At 37.3% G+C, this 7,826-nt stretch overlaps 1 protein-coding gene across 2 annotated transcripts in view; it reads right to left on the reverse strand.

The window, feature by feature from the left end:
• ascc3 (activating signal cointegrator 1 complex subunit 3) overlaps positions 1-7,511 on the reverse strand; it is a 153,874-nt gene extending 146,363 nt beyond the window's left edge. Inside the window, exon 1 of one of the 2 annotated variants that reach the window (XM_058393115.1) lies at positions 7,402-7,511. The gene's annotated coding sequence lies outside the window, so the exon portion shown is untranslated. The remainder of the gene's footprint in view (positions 1-7,401) is intronic. The other variant, XM_058393122.1, reaches the window with a different exon arrangement.
• Between the last annotated feature and the right edge of the window lie 315 nt (positions 7,512-7,826).

Below are 7,826 nucleotides of genomic sequence, written 5' to 3' on the forward strand. Positions count from 1 at the left end.
TGAGATCCCATAATTTTACCACACTTCTCACTAACAAGTAAAACACATCATATACATCAGCCATAACATTATGACCACCTGCCTAATATTGTGTTGGTTCCCCTTTTGCTGCCAAAACAGCCCTGACCTATTGGGGCATGGACTCCACTAGATCCCTCAGGGTGTGCTGTGGTATTTGGCACCAAGATGTTAGCAGCAGATTGGATACTTACAGGACTTAAAGGATACTTCTGATAGATACTGACCACTGCAGACTGGGAGCACCCCACAAGATCTGCAGTTTTGGAGATGCTCCGATCCAGTCGTCTAGCCATCACAATTTGGCCCTTATCAAACTCGCTCAAATCCTTACGCCTGCCGATTACATCACCTTTGAGAACAAAATGTTCACTTGCTGCCTAATATATCCCACCACTGACAGGATGAGGAGTCAAGTGTTATTCACTTCACCTCTCAGTGGTCATAATGTTATGGATGACAAATATACGACAGATATTGTAATGATAATGATAGTATATTCGTCAGTTTTATTATTCACTAAAAACATGACCAAAGTGCTTTAGGTAAACAAATCCCAGATTGTCTAGTTACATAATGACCACAAGCATGAGGTCAAATCATTCGCAATTTCAGTTCAGAACTCCTTCGTCTATGAACAGATAGAGTAAGAAAAACTACTTCTTTTCCTCTTAATCGCTCTGTTTTTTTTCCTTTGGTCCACAAAGTTTATTAATTACCGCAACAGCTATCTTGGTGAAATGGTAGATAACTGGACATTCCCAGGACAGAAATAAAAATCGAAAGGGTGTAAAGAAAGGTTAATGAGTTCTTTCATTAGTGTGGGAACCTCCAAAAATGGCGTTTCAAAAGAAACCGACTGACAAGTTGCTGTTCAGGCTGAGCACATACGGCTCATCACCAAATGTGTGTAGAATAAATAACTGGAGTGTTAATGGATGTTTTTCATTAAGGCTACAGTCAAATGTGCACGATGATGTAACTACCATTCACTGAGTATCAGGTAAAAGAGCAACTTTTCATCGTTTAGCTAGAATCAGACAGTTAGATTTTACTGTGACTGCCGGATATTGTAGTGATGTAAGCCGTGTCTGTTCTGCAGAACCGTATACTGCACAAAAACTACATAAAACACTTGGCACCTAATGTTAGCTAGCAAGTTCAAATATATCCCTGGTTGAAGGGGAAAGATTTCTCTGCCGTCTGCTAAAATCTCACAGCACACAGCTCGAGGTCAGACCACAGGGTGCATCGAGGGGTTATATCTCTGAGGCATTATCTAGCTAGATATTATACAGAGAGAGCAAAACTATCATGTCTGATTATTAAAATAGTGAGTAAAATGTGCATACTGATGGCAATATCTTCATAAAACAGTAAAAACAGTAAAAAAAATAATCAAACTAGCTTCCCACTCAACACTTTTATTTTTTTTTTCTGAAACATCATACTGGCTTATTATATAAATTTCACAAATCAACTTCCATTTTCTAGCTTCCAAACAGAAAAAATATCTACTTAGAAAAAAAAAAGTATAATTATAAACCCATTTTCTTTTTATTGATTAGATTGGACTTGACCACGGTGTGAGTACCAAGTAACATCTCTGACTGCCTGAGGCTCCGGTCAGCCTCTATGTAGTCATATATCTTTTGTGTTTGGCTCTGGAGCCTGATTATATTTGACACATCGGAGTTGGTGTATGACATATACACACAATTTTCTCACTAATTTTGACCCAACACACCGACATGACTCTGACTGAGCGCCACTATTACACGACTGTCAGGGAAACTCACGCCAACTCTGAAACATCATATCAGCCTAGACACCATTTTTTTCCCTTCGCTGACTTAGTAATCATGTTTATTTGCCCCCCCCAATCTTAAATTCTTTATTCTTAGACTCTAAAAACACTATTATAATGTACTGTATAAAATTCCACACTTAATAGAGGAAATATCTAGAGTTACAATATGAAAATCAGAAAATCTCATGGAGATGGAAATATTATAATATCTTCATACCACACAGCCCTAATTGTACCATAAAGTCAAAATCTAAAATATATCTAGATTTCTTTAAAAAAAAAACATCTTTGAACACACAAAAAGTCATGTGTAAGGATCTCCAACAAAAAGTGAATAAAATATAATCTTTAATTAGCACTTGACACATCATTAGATCACAGGCTGGAGTTTTTTACAGCTTCGGTTATAAATTTTAGAAGATGTACTGATATCGGTGTGCGTTAGAGGGAGCGAAGCATAAAGGGAAGCCCATTCTCCAGCTTGCACTGTGTAATAACTTTGAAATAGTCAACAGAAAAAGCTATTAGGAAGCGGCACGTCGGAAACGCCTTTTTTAATCAGTCAGGATGGAGTTTGCCTGGATGAGCAAACTGGATGAGTAAAGAATGTACTTCCTCTGAGTGAATGTGATTGGAGAAAGAACAGACTTCACTATTTGGCTGAGGAGCTCCAGTGTGCTGAATTATTTGTCTTGCAAATAAAAAAATTTAAAAAAGTAGACCGTAATAAAGGAAGGGGTTTTGGTCTAGCACACTTTTATTTAACTTTAAAGAAAGTATGGTGGACACTCCACAGAAAAGTCGTTATATCAGACGCAGCCGAACACCAATTATTAGCAGCGACAGCTGAGAACTGCTCATACGTCTTTCAGTGCAAAACAAATACGGAGCCCAGGGAAAACAATACGACAGCAGAGAGTGTGAAAGATCGTGTTTGCGAGCTGATCGCACATGAACATCACACAATGTCATAATTATGAGTAGGAAAATCAGGATTTTCTTTTAACTTAGATTCTTAGTAAGAAAATGTGTTAGAATCAATGGATTATTTGTACTTATTATATTTGTTAAGCATTTGTTCATCTTAAAAGCTAATTCCACTTATTAGGAGTTTGGTATCTACAGTTATTAAAATACAAGTGTTGTCTCCACAGCAGATCATCTGGTCTGAGTATTTTCATCTTTCCACATGGTTTTATCCCTGATGCGGTCCCAGACTCAACTCTCACATTTTGTCCTGGCTTGGGACCTACACTGACAGTTAACCCCTCAATGGCTGGGTTGGTTCCCTGCCCTGTAATCGAACCCGGGCTGCACTAATGAGAAAGCAGGATCCTGTTGCTGGCCCACCAAGGGACAAATTATTGAAATACAAGCAAACTGGTTAATATTCAAGCACCTATAGGAGAGAAATGGTTTGATTTTTGACACAGCACAGGCATTATGTTAATGAATTCTTATTTTGTAGCATGCCCCATTCTAACCCTGTCTTCAGATCTCTGTAGGCTGTTAGTGAGAAGTACTGCAGAATTGCCTGTCTGACGAACATGACAGTAGAAAAAGAAGAAAGACAGAGAGATAATAAAAGTTAAATATACTCTACACTACTTATGGGTATTTAGCAGTGACATGTCTTTGTCAGGTTTCATTATGTACAATAAAACAAGCTAATTAGCTGCACAAAATAAGAAAGCATTTTACAATTACGATATAATATGCAACAACACATAGCTTACAGTGACTTCATAAATTGATTTAAGACATAAAATCAAAACATACCTGTTTGTTCTTCATTTTCTAAAACCATGCCGTATTTTTGCGGTTACTTAAGAGAAGCTTCACCTCCGTAAAGCTCTAACTAAAGTGACTGCATGCATCTGACGTCATAATTCACAGAGTGCATCAAGTCGAAGCTCCACAACAAACAACTAGAAGACAATGGTGTCATAAATATATGACAGGTTTAATCACAACATCAGTTTCAACAAGTTTCCTTATTAATAGTATGAATGATGTAGAGTAGGCGTGATCAATTCTCGCAGTATTAGAAAACTCCAATTCCATTGTGAAATCTCATGAGGATGATGGCACAGATTAGAGCTATTACTATAGTACTAAACTTAGGCACGTTAGACACATAAAAATCCCAGGCATCACGTCAGGGGTCTCCACTTAGGTGTGAGCTTCGGGGGTTAGGTGAAAATACGTGGTGTATGTATGAAAACTAACTGTGTTATCCATCCATTCTCATTCTCTACACCGCTTATCCTACTGGGTATATGGAACCTGCAGCCTATCTCAGGAGACTCCAGGCACAATGCAGGGTACTTCCTGAAAAGAAAGTCTATTGCAGGGCACAAATCACACACACCATACAATTTAGAAATGCCAGTCAGCCTACAACACATATTTTTGGACTGGGGGAGGAAGCCAGAGTACCAGGAGGAAACCTCAGAGGCACTGAGAGCATGTAAACTCCACACACATGGCTTTGACAGGAATCGAACCCCCAACCCCAATGGTGTTAATGTTACTCAATTCAATCACATTGAATCTACATACACAGAAAATTCAACAAGCTTTTTTTCCCCCTCAGTGCTGCAGGGTAACACATTTACATACAAATCACCTTAAAACTTTTGACCACCAACTTCCTGTACTGCTCATTTTCGGTTGGTTTACTTTCAGTACGTCAACAGCGTTATTTTAATAATCCTCGGCAGTCCCAAAGCATGCATGTTACAACAGGAAATGATTTTTTATTTTAATGGTTAAAACTGCATCTGACACTCCAGAGTTGGTTTGATGAATCAAACCGAACTGTTTTAGGTGAATTACGGGTTCATGTACATGCATAATCTTTATCCAGATTCTCAAGACATAAAATAAACTAATGTAAATTGGGCTGAAGATTTTTATAATTCAATTTTTCCAAATCCCTTATACACATGAAATGATGCCATTGAATCTCGAATATATAATAAATAAAAATACATGAAACCCAGTGTTGTCCACTCACCTGGTCTAAAGATTATAGTAAATTATACAGTAACAGACTGTGGTGTGGATTTCCTAAAATTTCTAGAAAATCCTGATCATTCAAAGAATATTGTCCCATAGTTCATGCTTCAGCATACCAAGAAATTTTGGACAATTTCAACTTTGTGGGAACAGTTTAGGGATGCCCCCTTCCTGTTCCAATATGACCACACACCAGTGCACAAAGCAAGGTCCATAAGGCATGGATGAGTGAGTTTAGTGTGGAGGAACTTCACAGAGTCCTGACCTCAACCCGATAGAACACCTTTGGGATGAATTATAGCGGAGACTGTGAGCCAGGCCTTCTTGTCCAACATCAGTGCCTGACCTCACAAATGCGCTTCTAGTGGAGTGGTCAAAAATTTCCATAAACACACTCCTAAACCTTGTAGAAAGCCTTCCCAGAAGATGTGAAGCTGTTATAGCTGCAAAGGGCAGGCCAACTCTATATTATATTCATGTGCATGTAAAGGCAGGTGTCCCAAAACTTTTGCCAAGATAGTGTATTTGAACTCAGAAAAGTAAACTTCTAAGTAAAATCATAGCTAGGGTTGGTACAATGTCAGTTACTCACAGTTTCCTAGCAGCAGGTCTTTGATCAGCTTAAAAAGACTGGATTATAAATAACCAAGCAACAATATAAGAGCTTTTTGAAAAGGTCATTCTCAAAAATAATGTATTAATCTTATAAATGTACCAGTGGAAATAACAATGGGTAACATGTATCCCATCAGAATGGACATGTCTGTAAAGATTCTATTATCTCTTGCGAGAAAAGAGGTTTAAGGTAAGTTGTTGGGCCTCATCAGAAAGCCTACATACATGTTGCTAATGACCACGTACAGCTTACACAACCATAACCTTTAAAACAAGTGCTTAAAACAGAGGTCAAAAGTTGTATTATAATGCGATATATGTAGTGTACATGGAATTTTTTTGTGTAACAGCCTTGTGAAAAAACTTCCATCACTCCCATCAATTGAACATAATTGCTACCAGACACTACAACTTGTGGTCAAATGAATATATTGTTGAGTCTTCAACTGTTATTTATTATAGATGGAAGAAGACTGATTGCTGATTGAAGAGTAGTGTAAAAGAGTTCTTTCTATTAGCTGTGAATAGATGTTTTTTTTAGTTTGTTTAACACAGTTATTCCAATTCAATGAGATCTGTTGTAAATGTTTTGAAAAAGGGGGTGAAAAATGTGTGAAACAAATTAAAAAGTGTTAAGACATTTGCAAGAGAAGACTTATGCTGTGCTAAGAAGGTGATGATGAAGATCAAGTGGATCCAGATTTCATTAAGCGTGTTTTAGCAAGTGAGAAAAACTGTAACATAACAGAAATACATGTCCAGAAACCATATACAAGAAGAAGAAGAAGAAGAAGAAGAAGAAGAAATGAAAAAATGAAGAAGAAAGTGATGATGAAGATCAAGTGGATCAGTTTCACTGAGCATGTTTTAGCAAATGAGAAAAACTGTAACATAACATAACAGAAATAGATGTCCAGAAACTGTATACAAGAAGAAGAAAAAGAAGACAAAAAATGAAGAAGAAAAAGACAAACAAGAAATAAAAAGAAAAAAAAAAGATGAAGAAGAAGAAGAAGAAGAAAAACTAATGAAGGGATGTGGTAGCTTAGTGGTTAAGATGTTGGCCTACTTTTCGGTAGGTTGTGAGCTTAAATCCCAGCTCCACCAACCTGCCACCAGTGAGCCCCTGAGTAAGGCGTTTAACCCTCAACTGCTCAGTGGATGAGAAAAGGATAAGGGGGTCTTACCAAGTGACGTAAACGTTTTATCTTTTTCCTTTTTGGTGTTTTATATACAAATAATGTGCAAAGAGAATTTCTGTACAATGATCTAGTTAGTAATCAAATCTTTCATGTATTTATTTGTGTGCTTTCACACGGCTGATTATTTACATTAGGTTGATTATTTACATTAGGTTGATTATTTACATTGGGTTATCATACCGTGAAGATTTCAAACCCAAACATCCCTAATCAGAGCCCAGAGCAAACTAGTCCTCATCATCACAGTTACAGTAGAGGTGTACTGATACAAAAGGCAGCACAAAATGAAGAACTCTTTAACTAAGCAGTGTACTGGCTTACAGTGTTATGTAAAGACCTACACCACACTTAAACTAGCTGGTTATCCTTTCACCTAGCTGCTATGGTCAGAACACCGGCATCAAAGTCCACTATGCTGTTAATAAACGCCTCTTTAGCCTGCAAGCAAATTTCTTTAAAAAAGTATGGAGTATGGCACAGTATTACAGCTGAGTAACTAATATTACAGATTAACTATAGCTACAGATGAACTTCCAGTATGTCAGCATAGTGCTGTTTGTCACACAGGTAGTGACACTTTCCCATCCAGTTTAGCCAAGGCTACAAGCTAATCATATAAACAACAGCACGTTTTATTCTCACTGATCCCTTTCAGATTAAATGACATTTCACCAAGCGGCTCAGTTCTTAAACACACCGAAACAGTAAAAGATATATCAGCCACCCAGAACTCACCTACCGGCTCTCAATCAATCCAATGTGCAGTAAGTTTCAGCAGGCGATTCAGCTAACCTAATGCTGCGTGTGCTCAGAGACAGCATGAGCCGAAGGGTGTTGTGGGTATTGTAGTGTTATAGGGTTTACAGCTGGGTTCGTCGTTACAGGCAGTTTCGGTTTTGTTGACTACAATATCCAATCGTACGACGTATGCGGAAGCACGAAGTAAATAGTGCGACAGAGAGGCAGTCACAGTATAAAAAGTTTGGAGATAGGAAGGTAAAATATGCTAATGAGTTTTTGTCCGGGGAGATGGTGGTAGGAATATATAATAATAATAATAATAATAATAATAATAATAATAATAATAATAATAATAAAAATAATAATAATAATAACAAAACGAATACTTTAAAAAATAAAATAAAAATAAATTTATTATT

This window comes from Hemibagrus wyckioides, linkage group LG01 (genome assembly GCF_019097595.1).
Source record: "Hemibagrus wyckioides isolate EC202008001 linkage group LG01, SWU_Hwy_1.0, whole genome shotgun sequence".
Taxonomy (NCBI): domain Eukaryota; kingdom Metazoa; phylum Chordata; class Actinopteri; order Siluriformes; family Bagridae; genus Hemibagrus; species Hemibagrus wyckioides.